Genomic DNA, 20,173 nt, shown 5'->3' with positions numbered 1-20,173 from the left:
GCCAGTTCACTGGTATTATCGAAGAAGGGATTACCGAGAAAGTTATTCCTTCTAATGGAGAGTGGTGGACATGAACATAGAAGGTGTTGGACTGTTTGCTCTTCCTTCTCGCCCATGCAGCTTCTACAGAACTCATTTGTGTAGACCCCTAGCCTCAGAGCATGATGTCTTCCTATGAGGCAGTGTCCTGTTATTACTCCAATTGTAGAGCTTATACTTTGTCTGCTCTGTGATATCAAGCCTTTTTACCGTTTTAAGTCTATGCTTGGCCATATATGCTTGGTTGCTAGGCAGGTGGTACTTTGTGACCATCTAGCATTTGTTGTTTCTAGAGCATATTGCTTGGATATCTCTGTGGCCCGGCACCCAAATGAGGGGAATATTAAACTGTTCCGTCATCTCATTCAGAGATGATCGACAATCTTGGACTATTTGAGAGTTTGTGGAGACAGACGCCAGAGATTTAAGAGCGGCTTTACTGTCCGAGAAGATTCGTATATCCTTGCAAGATATAATGTTTTCCTTGAGCCAGGTTTGTGCTTCTTCAATCGCCATTACTTCTGCCTGAAATACACTTCATTGATTGGGAACTCTGTATGATAGACTGAGATTCAGTTGTTCCGAATAGATACCACATCCAACTCCGTAATTGGTCTTTGAACCGTCTGTATAGAAGTGTACCGCATCGTCTTCCAGGGGTCTCTCTTCTTCCCAGGAGGATCTTGAAAGGATGGACACATGGAAGCTTTTACCGAATACCATTTTTGGAGTGGTATAGTCTAAGCGATCTAGGATAGATCTGAAATTGTCTAGAATAGTAGTATGTCCAGTATTGTTACTGTTCCATTGTGAGATGGCTCTAAGCCTCACACATGAGTTGGCTGCCACCATTTTGGAGAAGATGTCAGGAGGTGTTAGGTTTAAAAGCACTTTCAGTGCAGCGATTGGTGTTGAGCGAAGTGCTCCTGTGATGTACATACTTGCTGACCGCTGGACTTTGATGGTCTTATTTAGATTTACCGTCTTGTCCAGTGCGGTCCACCATACGACAGCTCCATAAATGAGTATCGGTCTGATTACCGAAGTGTATAGCCAGTGGGTTATTTTTGGGGAGAAGCCCCATTTTGATCCTATGGCCTTTTTACAAGTTAAAAGCGCTACAGTAGCCTTTTTTACTCTGTCATCAATATTTGCCTTCCAATTTAGTTTTTTGTCTAAAATGAGGCCTAAATATTTAGCTTGGTCGAAAAGCTTTATGGTATTCCTTTATTCTTGGGTGGGCTAATCTGAGGAATTTTATACCTTCTCGAAAAGAGTATTAGTTCTGTTTTATGTGGATTGACGTCCAAGCCACATTGCTTAGCCCATTTTGTTAGCTTATTTAAGACATTTTGTAGGAGTTCCGAGAGAACTTGGTGGTGTTTCCTAGATACAGATATTGCAACGTCGTCAGCATAGGCAATCATCCTGAAACCCTCTGCTTCCAATGATGTAAGTAGGTCGTTTACTACCATGTTCCATAAAAGAGGCTAAAGGACCCCACCTTGGTTGGTGCCTCGATTCACCGATCTGGTGGTAGTAAAACTTCTCATACTAGAAGTTATTGTCCTACTTTTGAGCATGAGACTTATAAGATCTATAAGTGATTTCTCTAATTTCATCTTATCCATTGCTGTTGTGATCGCCTGGTAACTGACGTTGTTGAAAGCTCCTTCAATATCTAGGAACGCTACTAGGTTATATTATAACTGGCAGCAAACTTAGAGGAAACAATGGGAAAAATAGTGAATCCGGAAACTATAAGGAGAACTATACGAAAGGCAGGTTGCAACGGTAGATCAGCAAGAAAGAAATACAAATTTCGATTTGCATATATACGCAAACGAAAGTAAATTTAATATTTTTGGCAGTGATGGGCGCATTATAGTGAAGATGAAGAATTTAAAAAGTAGAACCTAGTTCCAACAGTCAAACATGGAGGAGGTGGAGTTATAGTCTGGGGGTGTATGTCAGCTGGTGGTGTTGGCGATTTGGTTTTTATTGAAGAGACAATGACTCAGTGTGTGTATCTAAACATAATGAAAAACTATTTGCACCAAAGCGCTGAAAAAATGGGGCTTCGTAACACATTTAGTTATTACCAGGATAACGATTATAAATACAAATCGTTTACTGTTCGGTCCTGGCTTCTATACAATTGTCCTAAGGTCATCGAAACACCACCTCAATACCCGGATCTTACGCCCTTTGAACATCTCTGGGATATTCTTAAGCTAAAAGTAAGGAAACATCCGATTAATTCTAAGGTTAAGTTGAAGAGAATTTGAATGGTAGATGGTCCCTTATTACCACCGAAGAGACAACCAATTTAGTAAAATCGGTCCAAAGAAGGCTACAAAAGGTTATCGAAGACAAGGGAAACCCCACGAAGTTTAATACTTCGTAATAAAAAATTTAAGACAAACAAAAAATGCGGCTATTTCTAGTCTTGTCCCATGACTTTTGTGAGATAAGATTTTGTACTTGTTTATATTATATGCTGATACTTTCCCGTTAGTTAATAAATTATAATTTCCTTTGTTAGCATTTCTTAGCTACTTCTTAGCAGTAAATCGATTGCCTATAGTCTTTGCTTTTGTATTAATTTTTAATTAGATTGCTAAAAACATTATGTAATTGCTCTGTCCTATGACTTCTGTGATGCACTGTACATTTGTGTTCATTTTATTAAACTGTCATTTATTTAAATAACGGAAACTCTTAAAAAAAAATGACCATGTTACTTGGATCTAACGGTCTATCGTTTTTATATTAGAGACTTTTAGCCCATTATTTCAAACTCTCTGGATATTAGGTGTTCATAAAAATAGCAGTGCTTTCGATTTTATAATTAAAGTGTTAGAAATACAATTTTATTTTTATTTTTCGTTAAGTGAATATTTTACTATGTAAACAATGGGACCGTCAAGACACTGCACCGAAGAAATCGAAAACTTATTAGAAAACTGCGTTTGGAGGGAAAAACGTACCAAAATATTGAAGACATCTAGGCTGCTCAGCAAAAATGGTTAGTAACGTCTTAAAATGGCAAAATAAACCGAAAACGCGAGGCCCAAAGAGGATGGCTACTGAAAGGACTGACAGAAAAATTATTCAGTTAGCAAAACAGAACTCTTCCGTAGGCTCTAGGAAAATAAGAAATCGACTTCAACTGTCCGTTAGCGCTGTCACAATACGAAGACGACTTTTATAAGCGAAGTTACCAGACTGAATTCCACGCAAGGTACCATTCTTGACGAAAAGGCATGTGGCAAATAGAATGGGGATTTGTTAAAGCGCATAGAGATTGGGCAAAAGAGAAATGAAGAAATGTTCTGTGGAGCGATGAAAGCAAAGTGTTCTTTTTGGGTCCAAGGGTCGTCCAGAATATGTGCGAAGACCCGAAAATGCAGCATACGATCCACGGTACACTATAAAAACAGTGAAATATGGCGGAGGAAAAATTATGAAATGCTTGCTTTTCATATTACGGGGTCGGGCCTATTTATCCCATGGGGGTATAAGGATGCAACCGAGTATGTGAAAATTCTCGAGGAGGTTATGTTACCCTACGCTGAAGAGAAAATGCCGTTGGTTTCTGTATACCAACAAAACTATGACCCAAAGCGTACGTCAAAAAAAGCAAAATCATGGTTTGCGCAGAAGAAGTTATCCGTTATGAAGTGGGCCACTCGATCCCCCGACCTTAACCCCATCGCTAATTTTTGTTGTTAAGAACGCAGTTCATAAAGCACAACCCAAGAATTCGAAAAAAATCGCAAATTGACGCAATACAAGTCAAGAGGTGTCAGGTTTTAATGGACTCTATGCCACGTAGATGCCAAGCATCATAAAAAACAATGGTTATGCAACAAAGTACAAATTGTAAGCTAAAATTATTTGTATACTTTCATATAACTTATTACAGTTTTTCTTACTACATACGTAATAGATCTAGTACTTTTTACTATTTACTATTTTTATGAACAGCCATATATTTAAAAAGTGGGTTTACTGTGACAAAGCTAACGGTAAAAAATCGATAATACTTATTTTCTGTTATTACGAATAAAATATTTTAGTTTGTTATTAGAAGTTTAATGAAATATATTTTAACGTTGATGTTGAAGGCTTTTTTGTTTTATTTGGAGAGCACTGCTATTTTTATGAACACATCTGTAAATAGTAAAAAACGCATTCACACGTCGCACATACAAATATAAGAACAATGACCTTGGAAATTGTTTCATATGTTAAGTTTGATCTTTACCATCTGTTGTTGTAAACTGCATCCGGAAACACTTGCAGTCTCAGTTCCGAGAACAAGGCATTGCATTCAATTCCTGACAAGTAGATAATTATAGCATGGAATGCATTTTAATCCGTCGCATTTTATTATTGTGACTCTGTGCGCCAAGCAACTCCATAAAAGTGGTTCATGCAAAATTTTCATCATTTGCTATTTATAAATCCTTTTCAACAACAAACGTTGTAAAATGGAGTAGAGTTTGTTTTTCCTTTTTTATTGCGCTTTCAGTATCAAGAATAGAAAACATGAGTTGAAATTACGTAAATATCACATTTCAGCTGCAATTTATTTCGGAACAATATTTAATTTTATTTTTATCAGTAGGTTTGTATTTATTGCATATTAAATACTTAACTTTATTAAAGGCTCAATTATTACGATTATCTTACAAAATTTAATGTTAACAGAAGGGATGGTGGTTTGAATTTCGATTAAATGCAACAACCGAGTTAATACACTGCGGGTCATAAGGTTAGAAGCAGGATTTTTTGAGAAGTAAAATCGATATTTCTTCCGTTACATAATGCATTAAAAAAACTATGGGTAATGAAAGACTATTTTGTTAACAACACAACATACTTTTGGGTATAGAAGAGATTAAGCTAACTGAACTTCAAGAATATGCGAAAATAAATCGGGTCATTAGATTAGAAGCTCATAAAATAAATGAAAATAAAATGCAGTTATTCTTATTTTGTTTAAGTTTTTTGGGTTTTATTAAATATTTAATAATGTGTGCTGCCACCAGCCTTTAAAATAACTTCAAAAATTCTATCTTTTAGGGATTTATACAAAGATTCCAAGTAGTCCAGTGAAATCTCACTCCAGGCCAATTTGATACCATGAATAAGCGCTTCCTTGTCATCGTATTGGTTCCCTCCCTCATACACCTTACGAGTAAGCCAGCCCCACACATTTTCCATTATGTTAAGGTCCGGGGAATATGGTGGCCAAGGCAGCAGGTAGGTGTTTTGGTTTGCAATGAAGGATTTTACCTCTCGGGTTGTGTTGTGTGTATCGCAGCGTTGTCCTGCTGAAAAATCCATGAAATTGGTCCAAAAAGCTCGGTAGTTTTGGGGAATACTGATTCCAGCAAAGCTTTGTATGTTTTTCCAGTCATTTTACTATCTTAGACTACCAAGTCTATAGTGTCATAAAATGAAATTGAGCCCCAGACCATAAAGCCTCCTTCTCTGCTGTGGTGACGGTTTAAAAACCGCTCCTCTTTCCTCATGTCATGGAAATAATAATTATAACCATCTGGCCCATCTAGGTTAAGTTTTTTTTCGTCGGAAAAAATAACCTTCCGACAATCATTTGTAGTCATTGAACGTTTATATGTTCACTGCTTCTAATCTTATGACCCGATTTATTTTCGCATATTTTCGACTCAATTGACAATTTGTCATAAAAGATCCGTTAGCTAATTCTCTAATATTCCCAAATTTTACATTTTGTTGTTAACTAAGTAGTCTTTCATTTACTATAGTTGTTTTTTTTTAATCCACCATGTAACGGGAAAAATATCGATTTTATTTCTCAAAAATGCCTGCTTCTAACCTTATGACCCGCAGTGTACATTAAGTTGTTCTTTTAACCATAGATGGAGCACATAACACGTGATTCAACCTTTTTGGTTTTTGTGGCGTATTTGTAACTTTTTTTTTTAAATGTAAGTACTTAGAACCTTAAATATAAGTTATGCTATCGATTATCTATCAAAAACATGTTGAAGAGACGTGTACACTTGAAACATCTCTTGTGAATCTTGTGAAACACTGCTTTTGTGACAATATGTAATTCAACGTCAAAAAAAAAGAATTGATAAATTTGCTTATGATGTATATGACACAAAACACCCGTAATCATTTACATATTTACAAAAAAAAGGTAGTATTTTTTTAAATACAAATAACAACAACTGACTCCAACGAAATTCAAAGAAAAGTAAGAAAACAATAGCAAATACCTCTCAATATTGGTTGAGGACATTATAAGGCTTATTGTGCTAAAAGTGTTTCAGGCCTATTCTGCTATTCATCTTGGTGGATTTTACTTGAATTTTCACTAATCACTATTATGCTATTCATTCGAAGTGAATCTGGTTATGTCGGTAACGTCGGTAATACTGCGCGGTATTCTTCTTTCACGTGAAAACATTCATTCTATACAATTTAGATCTGCATATAAAATGCAGAGGATTTTTCAATTGATGTCTGGTTTGTTAATTTATGTAAGCAAAATGTAAGTGAAAACTAATTTATTGCTAAATTTAGAATATTTTTTTTTTAAATAAAAGAATATTAATATTTTTAGGGGAAGGAAGACACTTTTTAACATTTCTCCGAAGCTCTCTGTTTGAGGATTCTCTTATTCCTCTGCTTACAATTGGAATAAAAAGTCAAATGCTGTCCATTTCCAAAAATTACATGAATTATTCTGTTTATGTGGATTGATTCAACTTAATTTTTGTATGAATCAAAACAATTTATCCAACATTAACAAGATTTTTACATGAACAGCTGTTTATTTGAATGTCAAATTGGTTTGGGATAATGCAGTTCACCCGATGGATAGCAGAATGCGAAGGCAGTGTGAAATGGAATCGAATATAAACGGTGATTTTTTAAGAGCTTGAGAACTTTAAAAAAAAACGCATAAAATTTGCAAAATCTCATCGATTCTTTATTTGAAACGTTAGATTGGTCCATGACATTTACTTTTTGAAGATAATTTCATTTAAATGTTGACCGCGGCTGCGTCTTAGGTGGTTCATTCGGAATGTCCAATTTTGGGTAACTTTTTCGAGCATTTCGGCCGGAATAGCCCGAATTTCTTCGGAAATGTTGTCTTCCAAAGCTGGAATAGTTGCTGGCTTATTTGTGTAGACTTTAGACTTGACGTAGCCCCACAAAAAATAGTCTAAAGGCATCAAATCGCATGATCTTGGTGGCCAACTTACCGGTCCATTCCTTGAGATGAATTGTTCTCCGAAGTTTTCCTCAAAATGGCCACAGAATCGCGAGCTGTGTGGCATGTAGCGCCATCTTGTTGAAACCACATGATAACCAAGTTCAGTTCTTTTCATTCATGATGAAATGTCAAAGCATACTGAGCTTCTTTCTCTTTGACACCATGTCTGATATCCCGCGTGATCTGTCAAATACTAATGCATGAAAATCCTAACCTCAAAACAAATCACCCTTTACAATCAACGTGAATATCAGAATAGGGCTGTTTGTATTTTAAGGATTAATTTAAGGTTCCAAAAAATACGATTAAATAGTACTATTTAAATATATCCATGATTCAACGTTTTTCCTTAGCAATCCAATAGTACTTTTCAGAGGGGTATCAATGTACTTTTTTAAATCGAACTCCAAAATCACTCTACCACGTTAGGTTATTGAGATATTAGGTTATCCAACTGGCAATTTTTATGTATAATAAGATTTAAAAAAAAAGAATACATCACGAACAAATAAAAATTATAATAATTTTTCGATGTGACCAATTGTGCACGTTTAAGTTTCAAAAGATTAAACAACGTCTTTTAATTAAGTCTCTACTGTGCCTTGTATATTTTACTGTTTATTGTGAACAAAGGTTCATTTTTAAACATGCGGATTATTGTCAAAATTAAAAAAAATTGTAAAAATATCGTTAATCGCGCTATTTTTTTCTAAAAAGTAATGAATCATCTCGCGAAATATCCAAACTATAATCAATTTCAAAAATTTCTGTGCTTAACATAAGAAAAAACGAAAATATCGATGTACCATCAATAAAAAAAGGACGGAAACGACTACTTACTGGCTTGGATGCTAGAAGAATGGAAAAGGAGTTGAGAAGTTGTGGATCCAAAACACCTAAGCAAGCAACCAAAAATATAGACAAGTCAATTAGTGAATGGACTGCACGCCGGGCACTCAAAACAATTGGATTAGCCGCTAAAGAGAAACCAAAGAAGCCTCCTCTTTCAGCGAAAAATATTAAGGCTAGGTTAGCTTTTGCTAAAAGCACAGACAATGAACCAAAGACCAATGGAAAAAAGTAATTTTGTCCAACGAGAGGAAGGTCAATAGAATAGGAACGGATGGAAGAGCTTTTTATTGGTCACGACCTATAGAAGGACTTCAACAACATCAAGTTCAGAAGACCGTGAAACTCTCAAAAGATTGTGGAACTCTAGACCCTTGGTAAAAATCGAGGTTATCATGAACGAAGAAAATTATTTGAATATTTTGAAGACCAATTTAACAGCTTTTACTGCATCAATGGGCCACAATGAGTGTGAAATTACTTTTCAGCAGGACGGAGACCCCAAACAAACTTCGAAAATTGTCACAGAATGGTTGAGAAATCAACAGTTTATGACGATAACGTGGCCAGCACAAAGCCCTGACCTCAATCCAATTGAAAATTTTTGGTTAATTGCTAAACACCGGCTGGGGCATTACCAAAATCACCCATTCAATATTTAGGAGCTTTGGCAACGATTGGAGTTGGAACGGAGTCATATTCCAGAAGAATTTCTTCATAACTTGGTGGAAAGTATGCCTAAGCGTTTTTCACAAGTAATAAAAAATAAGGGACTATGGACTAAAAAGAAAAAAGAATTTTTGAAACGAGCATAACTAAACAAGTCAACAAATTAATTAAATCATTTTTGTTTTGTAAAACATATCCTTTTAAAAAAAAAAATATTATAACTAATAAACGTAGGATTCATAATCTAAATAATAAAAAATAAAAATATTTGAATTTAAACGCTTAGTTTTAGTAAATTATTCAAATAATTCAAAACATTTGACCAATTTTGCTCGTCAATGTATATTACTATCGTTTTGTTAAGTTCTGAACGTACTCTGCTCAGAACTCTACTATACTCTACTCTTGTTCGCTCAGACTCTGCTCAGTGCTCAGCTCTGAACTAAAAAAGAAAAACACTATGGGCGCATTCACATAGCTAGTGGCTACGTAGTCAAAATTCAACTAGTTTTGTGAATACAAAACTACACTACAAAGCTAGTCAATCTGGAACTGTCATATTATTGATAAATGCAAATATATAAAATAACAAATATTTTTGATTTGACAGCTTTAACTTATCTCTTGTGTTTTGAAATTCAATAAAATCACATTTAAGACACAATTTGAATGAAATATATTTGTATATAAATATTAAACAATTTATTTCATTTTGAATTCGTGTTACTTTACCGAGCAACTGATTGTGAAACGTCAAAATCACTCTCCACTAACTTTGTAGCCTAATTTTTTACACTACGTCGGAGGGGAAATTTCAACTACTTTTGTAGTTAGATTAAGCCAATCAGAATCCCTTGACTACGTAGCCACTAGCTTTGTGAATGCGACCTATTTGTCGAGGTTGCTTTGAATGACACTTCCAATATACGACATTTATAAAACGCCACTTCTGTCATTAGCAGCTGTTATTTTTTCGCAAAATAAAAGAAATATGAGTTTTGAAATCGAAAAAAAATTAAATATATCGCGGAATAACCAATGGGAATTCCTCCAAAACTTTTTACAGCTGTTTAGCTGTCAGACAAAGCGAATGTTCAGAAAATTTGAACTAAAGCTTCCGTTTGGAGTCACATTACGTTCTTTTCCTTACGATTGTCAAATAAAACGTGAGGTCGAAGCTTCATTGGCTGCGTTCGATCTCGTGTTGGATAGGGTATCTTGGATAGGTGGATTTTTAGATACCTTGTTGAACGAGTTGGATAGCTGTCAACAAATAAAAACAACTTTCAGTTGTTCACAAAAAGCAAAGAAACATTTAAGCTTCGAAGTCAAAATTGTAAGATAAAACATTTAATGGATAATTTAACTGATTCGTCTTACGATGATGAATTGATAGGTCCGTAACAATTTAATAAACAAATTGTCATCTACAAAACGAGAACAAAATAAGTCAATTTCGAAGTTTAAAAAAATAGATCATAATTACCTTCTACATTCCGGAGGCAAATAGCTTCTTCATCGTCCATTATCTACAGAACATCTTCAAATACAACTTCAACTTACATTAAAAAGCTGAAATCAAGTGTCAAGTTTCTTGGAATTCAACCATGTGTTGGATCAGCTGTTCTGTCAGATACCCACATACCCCAGAAATTCTTGCATACCTTTGGATTCCTTTTTTGACTTCTCAGCTGTTTTTGATCAGCTATTATTTTATAAAAACACTAACTAAAAGGTATCCGGATACCCTATCTGTCTGAGATTGAACGCAGCCAATCTCTCCAAAAGCAAATGTATTTTGGTTGTAGACTTTTTTTTACAGCTGTTGAGCTGTCAGACAAAGCAAATGTTCAACAAATTTGAATTATGTTCTTTTCCCCACTATCGTCAAATGAAACGTGAGGTCGAAGCTTCATTGTGATAGCATGCATTGAATTCCTATGGCTGAACTCGTAAACGTCAGCTGAAGCCTAAGCTAAATAGTGTTTGTGTTTCAGCCATTATGCTCAAACTCTTTTTAACAGAAAATGTCAAAACCGTTTGAAAGAAAATTTTGTTTATAACGAATCCTTCTTTTAAACAAGGTTATCACATCTTAATTGATAATTCTTGTCATGAAAAATGCTTTCTCAAATTAGACGTTCGGATTCGGCTTAAAACCAAAGCTCCCCTATATCCCTGACAATATCTACCTTATCGCACATAGAAATGGTTAAGAGTTGTAAGTCTCTAGAGGTCCGAGTTCACAACGGACTGTAACGTCAACTAATTAATTGTTTATATATGTAGTTGAAATCGATGTTCGCAATCAGCAGTAAAAAATAGCTCCAAAAGGTATTTTTCAAAACCATGAAAGCATTCAATTAATAGCTATCTTAAAACATCGTGTAGATTAAAATAAAGACTCATAACTAATAAAAATATTCAAAAAATTACAGCGTATATTTTATTTTAAGAATTAAGCCTTAAAAGCACCATTTTTTGTAATTTTAAACTCTTTTAAAGAGGCATGCGTAAAAAACATGATGTGATAGAACAAGAGATTAGACCTCAAGACAATTGTATGCTTTACAAACGCAATATTTTGTTTCTGGAACGAAAAACAAACTCAATTTAGCTGATCAGTGAAATTTCAAAATCAAATTTTGAAAAGACTTAAAATTTCTAAAATTAGCTTCACATCAATTTTCAAAATACATGCACATGAGAATTAAATCAAAGTTTCCAGTTTACTTCGAAAGCAGGAGACATTCCTCATTCCTTAGATTACACTGTAACTCTTTTATAACTTACTTTTTAACTTTAATTGGTTGGAACCGTCTTTAAATAGACTTGGCATAGAATTCGAAATTATTCTTAACTCACGAGTGCCCATAACGTTTCATCGGTCCATATGCATTTCATTCAATTACGAAAAGTAGGAAAATAATATAAATCTGTCATTTTGGACAAATATGAACGGCCATGTTTTTAAGGAAATGTTGTTTTATTGTATTTATTTTTGCCGATTAAAAAGGAAAATGTGCATAACCAGACTGCTTTTAGCTAGTTTGTAGTCATATTTTTGTATTCACTTCTCTGGAAAATTTCGAAAGCAATATTCATTTCAAAAGTAAAATATTTACACCAAAGTCTGTAACTAATGAGATGATGAGCTATTGACGTGAATCGAAATTTCAAATATGTCTGGATAATTTATTTAAAAAATGCATTCAATAATTTTGAATTTAATTTTATAAATAAAACATTTTGAATTTATGTGTGTTCTACATGTGTAGACTTTAAGTAAAAAAAACCTTGTGTCGGGTCATTTTTCCAAAAGAGATATTTCTCGTGCGTGTTTTCAGATTTCTGTTGATGGGTGATTTGGAATTGTGCCAAATTCTGGTTTGTTTACCGACGAATACTTGCATCTGATGTTTTTGTTTATGTTTAATAAATCTAGAATTATTTCCTTTGTCATTTGTTGCGCAAATTTTGAGTGATTTCATTTTTAAAAAAGATGAATAAGCTTGAATGTTTAAGAATAAATATTTTTAGTAAAAATGAATCAGTTAAAAAAGTCAGATGAATGAATAACCTAATTTAGACACATGCGGTAATGACCATGATAATCGTTATGTCCGGTTTGTTTTTAGTAATTTAAGATCTCTAAAAAATCATTTTTTGCTACTACTTTGAGAGGTTTTCATGCTTTTGAACATTTGAATCTATCATAATATCGAACTAGCTTTAAATTTTTCCAAACAATAAGTAGGCTTTTCCACTATTAGGTTACATTTTTATATTAAAAAAATAAGTATTTTTCAAGAGGAATTAGTTCATGTGTTTTTTTTTTAATTTAAAAAGGAAGATATGGCTGAATCACAAACACGCTTCAGCTTCGGCTTCACCTGACGTTTACGAGTTCAGCAATAGGAATTCAATGCATGCTATTACAATGGCTGCTGGAACACAATGCAAAAATCGGAGCCCCAGCCGGAGTCGGAATAGCTGTCACAGAACACAATGCGTCGTATGACTTTTTGACGTTAAATATAGATCTAGTTCTATTTTGAAATTATTGATTTGATACTTATCATTTGGTTTGAGTTTGGTTTGAGTTTGGCTAAGTTTTAAAATTATTTTATATAATGGAAAAGGCAAAACATAAATAATAAAAATTAAAACAAACAACAGCACACAAAACACACTTGGCATATTCAACTGTTGGGCAATTGCTTCCCATTCCTTTGCTCTGATTTTATTGTTTTTTTGGTGTCTATTTTCCAAATTCCAAAGAACGTCTCTTTCACTGGCCGCTTGAATAATTTTTTCCGATTCATCCATTTTGTATTCTTTAATTTAACGTTTATTTGTTTTAATTTAACTGTTTATTTGATTTAATTTAACTTTTTTTATTTATTCAAACAACCGCAATGAAAAATATCAATTTAATGCACAAACACAAACCACGAAATCAAATTTGATGTGCAAAAAATTATAGACGTCAAATGTGTCGTACTTCAAAGTTAAAAGTTGGTCAACTCATCCGACTCCGGCTGCGGCTCCGATTCCAGTTCCGTTGCGTTGTGTTCGTGCATCTGCATTTGCGTACTTTTAAAATGTTGGCAGGTATTTCGGTTACAACTCCGGCCCCGTCACCATTGTGTTCCAGCTGTGAAGCTTCGACCACACGTTTCGTTTGACAATTGACAATCGAAAGGAAAAGAACGTAATGTGACTCCAAATGGAAACTCTAGTTCAATTATCTGAACATTTGCTTTTGTCTGACAGCTCAACAGCTGTTACAAAATGTCAACAAACAAAATATTTGCTCTCTGGAGGGATAAAATACCACCGTAACGCAGACGAAGCCGAAGCTGAAGCGTGTTTTTGATTCAGCCAATACGTCCTTAAAAATGATAATGGCTGTCACGCCAAGTCTATGATTTCTGCACCTTTTAATGAAATTTTCTCTGCCCAATTCACACATTTATTGATGTATGTGCACTATAGCTCCACGAATTTCATCTTTAAGCTCATTGTGTGTCTTTCTTTCCAAACCACAACTTCACAGTTCACCATTTTTTTCTAATGTCAAAAGGTAACGGCTTCTTAAATGTCAACTGCTCAAATACTTTTAGGGAAACTTTAAACTTCAAAACTGTTTTCATAGAAATTGTACAGAAAATACCGTGTTACTAGTTTTACGATTCGTAAAAAAACGACAGACACAGACACTCGTACCTTTTCTTTGAATGTTCAGGAATTAGACAACTCGAAGTTCTATTCTTTGACATTTTTAACGCAATTGCAGAGCAAAATTGTTAACATGAAGGGCTAAACATCATCAAAATAGTTATTTAAATTGTTTCCTCGCAAAATATTAATATTTTCTGTAGTTTCTACAATTTAACAAAACTGCTTCCGCGTTAATATTCATAGTAACTATTACTTCACCAAATGTCTCCTTCATCGTTCTCCTCCAACTACAGAATGACGTTTATGAATAATATGCTCTGCAATTAGTTTAGGTGACTTAATGGCTGCGTTCAATCTCAGACTGATAGGGTATCCGGATACCTTTGTGTTAGTATTTTACGTATAAAATAATAGCTGATCAAAAACAGCTGAGATGTCAAAAAAGGAATCCAAAGGTATACAAGAATTTCTGGTGTATGTAGGTATCTGACAGAACAGCTGATTCAGCACATGCATGAATTTCAAGAAACTTGAAAAATGATTTCAGCCTTTTGTATTTGTAGGTAAACAAAAAGATACAAAATGTTAGTTGAAGTTGTATAGTTGTATTTGAGGATGTTCTATACATAAAAGACGATGAAGAAGCTATTTGCCTTCTATATCTAGGTATTGTCAGTTCCTAATAGTCCTCGTTTCTTTTAGGATAGTTTTTGTTAAACGTAAATCGTTTAAAACCGGAAAATTCGCTAATAAATTATTAATCGTTTAGAATTCTAATTGTGCTAAGAGAAAATTTAACATACACAGATTACATATTAAGGTTATCTCTTATTTATTAAATTGTTACGCAACTATCAATTCATCATCGTCTGACGAATCTTACAACAATTTTGACTTCGAAGCTTAAATGTTTCTCTGCTTTTTGTAAACAGTTGAAAGTTGTTTTTATTTTTTGACAGCTATCTCAATGCAGCTATTCAACTCGTCCAACAAGGTATCTACAAATCCACCTATCCAAGATAACTTATCCAACACGAGATTCAACGCAGCCAATTAAAAAAGATATTGCAATTCTTATTGGGCAGGTTCAGGCTACATAAAGGACTTATGTAGAAGTTTCTATTATCTGATTTGCCAGCTGCCAAAAAATTGCTTTCCAATTAAGGTAACTTTATAATTTAATTGACTGGAAAGTTAGTCAAGAAAAAATTCCCTTACTGTCAAGTCTACTTATATCAAAATGACAGCTAATCATAATATATAATTCAACTGAAAACTCAACTTTATTACTCTTTTTTTCTGCACAGTTCTTTCTGATGTAAAAGGGTTTCTTATCAAATTGGAAAATTAATAAGTAATTTTTCTTTAAAATGCAAAATAAAAGTCGAAATCGAATTGTATTACGCATGAGAAGTGTTTTGTAGATAATAATATTTTTGGTAGTTTTTGCACGATCAACTGCAGGTAGAGGTTAATGAAGTAAGGTTCTGAGTTGGAAGTTTATGCGGTACTTGAAAAACTAACTTGTAGCTTTGATTAAAATTTACGTTCATAGAATTCACTTGACTGCAAAGTACATAAGTCCCTTATTTATGTTGTCTGAACCTGTCCATTGTTGAAGTGTCGAAGAATTACGATGTGTAACAACCCAAAAGTGTTGAACTGTCAAAGTGAGTGATTTGCTTACCAATGAGTTGAATGTTTTTTTTGACTGGGGAGAAAACAACGAATACCTGTATGAATTCTTTTGTTGAAATAACTAAACATATGATTCAAGAAATATTTTAATATTAATCTCATAATTTTGTATTAGCGAGTTAAAAACCAGCTTCAATTTTTCTTTAGTTATTTATCTTATAAATTCTTTCAACTAGTCCAGCGATGCCAAGCTGCTTGAAAAATGCAGACGGTTCCTGGACAAATTCAAGCAATGAATCGCTGAACTTACTATTTAACACTCACTTTCCTGGTAGTTCTCTTACTGAAACTTGCAACAATCATATACTTTCAAGTTCCAATACAACATATCCACAAGGTCTGATCACAAGGGACAAGCTACAATGGGCTCTCAACTGCTTCAAACCATTTAAGTCTGCAGGACCAGATGGAATAATACCAGTAGAGCTACAAAAGACTTCTGACATAATTGCACCAATCCTTGAGGCAATTTTTACCAGCTGTCTTTACCTGGTCCATGTTCCCTCGGCATAGAGAGAAGTTAAAGTTGTTTTTATACCCAAAGCAGGTAAATGCTCGCAAGTCAATCCTAAAGATCTGCGACCTATAAGTCTATCGTCATTACTTCTTAAGACCTTGGAAAGATTGATTGATATCCATTTCAGGGCAAGTATATGATACAAGACTTCTGTCATCGTCTCAAAATGTCTACTGTAAAGGTAAATCGGTGGAAACATCGTTACACACTTTACTATAGTTGCTTTCCTTGACATCGAAGATGCCTTTAACAACGTGGACAAATCTGCAATCACATCTGCACTAACATCTCTAAATGTAGAGAGTTCGCTTTGGGAGTTAATTCATTTAATGCTTACTAGCAGAATAATTAACTCAAAACTGGGCAACTCTTCTGGTAAACGATTTGTTAGGAGAGGGACACCGCAAGGTGGTGTTCTATCCACTTTCCTCTGGAACCTGGTGGTGAATGAAATCCTTACTAGTCTGGATGCGAAGGGCTTCAGAGTGATGGCCTATGCGGACGACGTTGCTATAGCAGTTTCAGGAAAGCATCTTAACACCTTAAAAGAACTCTTACAAAATTCCTTAGACAGACTAATACTTTTGGCTAATTGGTGTGGATTGGGTGTTAACCCACACAAAACCAATTTGGTGTTATTTTCGAGGAGATACAAAATTCCATTTGTCAACCCTCTCTATATTAAAGGAATCGAATTAAAATTCTCAGACGAGGCTAAATACCTGGGTCTTGTCTTAGATAAAAAAAACTTAATTGGAAACGCAACGTACAGGAAAGAGTCAAAAAAGCTTCTGTAGCTCTCTTTTCTTGCAAAAAAGCTATTGGTAATAAATGGGGCTTACAACCCAGAATCACGCATTGGGTATACACATCGGTAATCAGACCAATTTTAACGTACGGTGTGGCAGTATGGTGGGCTGCTGTAGAGAAAGGTATAAACAGGGATAAGTTAAATAAAGTCCAAGGTTCAGCTTGCCTATGTATAAGCGGATCGCTTCGCACGACCCTATCTGCGGCACTGGACACCTTACTTTACCTAACACCTCTTGACATATTTATCAAACAAATAGCAGCAAGCTCTGCTATTCACCTCAAAGCTTCGTCGCAGTGGACTTACAACAACATTGGCCAATGATAAAGGTATTTAGAATCAATTCCAAAGCACACAGACTATACCATCCCCCAACTGCAATTCGACAGAAACTTCCAGATTGCTATACCACCCAGATCTTTTTGGGAGGATAGGAATGGTCAGATGGGTCGTGGAGGTGTGTAGGTACTCTGAACGACTGAAATTAAGTCTCTCATTTCGCCGTCCCAATCATTGTAGCGTGTTCCAGGTGGAACTTTTGTCGATAAAGGAAGTCCTAAAGAAAACGGCTTAAAGAAAACGTGATATCGACATCTGATATCCGTATTTTCTCAGATAGTCAAGCTGCTATCAAATCACTCGACTTTGTCTCTACAAACTCTATAACAGTCCATAACTGTCGATCATCTCTAATGGAGATAGCACAACAGTTTAATATTCACTTTTGCTGGGTGCCGGGCCATAGAGACATGCCAGGTAACTGTAAGGCAGATAAACTCGCCAGGAACGGTACAGTGCAGCCCATCCTACCACGTTTGGCACGTACTGGCATTTCAATCGCTACTTGTCAACTGTTGCTAATGCAAGACGCTGTGAGGAGGGCAGGCAACAGGTGGAACAACATCACCACGTGTCAGGTCACTAAAAACATCTGGCCAACACTGGATTTAAAACTTTCAAGGTGCTTGCTATCTCCAAGCAGATCGCATATAAGCTCGATAATAGGTGTCATAACCGGACACTGTCTAATAGGAAAGCACTCCTCGCGACAAGGCGTATTCTCAAATGACTCTTGCAGAAGCTTTACGGACGAGGAAGAGCACGAAACAATTCTTCATCTTCTCTGTACATGCCCTGCTTTGGCTCAAAAACGCAAGAATTACTTGGAGAATTCTTCTTTAACGATCTATGTAGATCACGTTTCGGACTCAAACTGGTTCCATTGAGCTTAGGAGGACTCCTAAAGATTCATGTGGTATCACAATAGGCCTTTAAACTGGCCTAAGTGTGTCCGTTTCCATCTTGGACAGCCACTTCAACCTAACCTAACCTTATCCTTTATCTTGGGTTATAAAAACAATTTGTTCCTTTTTTGAAATACGGTAGTTTGACAGATCAACAATTTCTTACAATTGTCATTCCTAAATGACGCCAACAAAGTTATAAGTTCAGATTTATTCTTATGCATTGTTAAACGCACTCACATAAAAAATGTCTACAGTCTCTACTGTGACCAAAAATGTATGGCTGCACAATCTTCTTAGCCCCGATGAATGATTGAATAAGGATTTTGAATGGTATAGGATTTGAAGTTAGGTAAGTTTGATAAAATCAAAAATTTGACAAATGAAAATAGATAATGCAGTTTTTATTTAGTCAAACGTTTAGAGCCAAAAACCTTAATATTTGTTTGTGTTTATTCCTTGTTTACGATTATTATTTACGTTACTATGTGGCTGTGCACTCTTTCCTTGACATGCCGCTTAGTTGAATTCTGTATACAAACGTCCTTCGTTGGGCGCCATTTCTTCACATAAATTCGATTTAATTTGTTTTATTCTTCCTAATCTTTCTCAATGTAATGCAGATATCATTACATGTATAGGTACAGTTGTGTGTAAAAAAATACACAATAATTGACTTCAAATGAATCTTTAACGCCGCCGCACACGTTGCTAGATATTTTACTATTTATTTAACACAGAAACAAATTATCATCAAAACCAATTAATTTATTCACTATAATAGTGAAAATGAAATTATCTTCTTTTTTTTAAACATACCTCCCAGAGCCTCTTTGTTCTTTTGAATAAGAGAGTAGAGTACACCCATGAAGATCGATTCGGTATATTAGACTTTCTTATCTTTAAAACCCTCAATGTTTACCTTTGTGCGTAGGTTTTACCTCGACCGACGACCGGCATAATCTCAGAAAAATGATAATTAAAATATTACAATATCACATTTGGGATACCCAAAAAGTACAGACTGAAAGATAGAGAGAGGAGGGAGGAAGACTGTATACCAATATGCAAATTCTATCTCTATTATATACAACTTTAAAACATTTATACCTACGAACAAGCTTAATCATTATTGTTAGTCAATATTTGGTTTTAAATTTTCTGTTTTGATGAGAGTTCAACTCCAACTAATAGAATACTTAACAATTGGATTGCATTCGCGACAACGACAATCTTTTTAAACACATACGTTTTTTTTTCTTTTGTTTAATAAAGCAATTCACAACTTCATAACATTACCATGAACTTAACCTCAAACTCAAAATCAAACGGCAAATGCTGGTACTACATGGCAGCTAGTATTTGACATTTAATTCCAATCCTAATTGGTTATAGAGCTACCGTCATTTGTGTTGATTTTATGCTCGTTTACATCCCGTTTCCCGCTAACATCTCATCTGCCCATGTGGAAGGAGTCGAATTGAACATAATTTGTGTGCCTAGAATGGAACGACGAGGGTTTGGGTGGTTTTTTTTTCAACCTACGAGTACGAAGGTTCTACCAATTGACACAGAAGATAATATGCCTACAACTCGCCAGTATGCTGTGCAAATAAGGAAAAGGGCGATGTAATATCAAAATACACTAGGGCCACTTTATCAGTGCTTAAGGCAACTATATGCAAACTCTTCGCTTGGAACTTGGAATTCACAATGTAGTTGAGAACAATCAATTTAGTTGTATCGCGAATTGGAGTTTTTTTTTCTTTAATTTTTTAATATTTCATACTTTTTTGTGCACATTAAATTTTAGTCGATCGTAGAATATCGAGTCGACCACAACAACGGTTGACAGTGTCAAACTAGCACTAACAGCAGCT

The 20,173-nt window shown here is 34.8% G+C and overlaps 1 protein-coding gene across 2 annotated transcripts in view; it reads left to right on the top strand.

Moving 5' to 3' along the window:
- LOC129946844 (uncharacterized) overlaps positions 1–20,173 on the top strand; it is a 31,918-nt gene that overhangs the window by 3,805 nt on the left and 7,940 nt on the right. The window lies entirely within an intron of this gene.

This window comes from Eupeodes corollae, chromosome 2 (genome assembly GCF_945859685.1).
Source record: "Eupeodes corollae chromosome 2, idEupCoro1.1, whole genome shotgun sequence".
NCBI classification, from domain to species: domain Eukaryota; kingdom Metazoa; phylum Arthropoda; class Insecta; order Diptera; family Syrphidae; genus Eupeodes; species Eupeodes corollae.
Note: the sequence above shows the minus strand (reverse complement) of the source record. Positions and strands in the feature narration are given on the sequence as shown.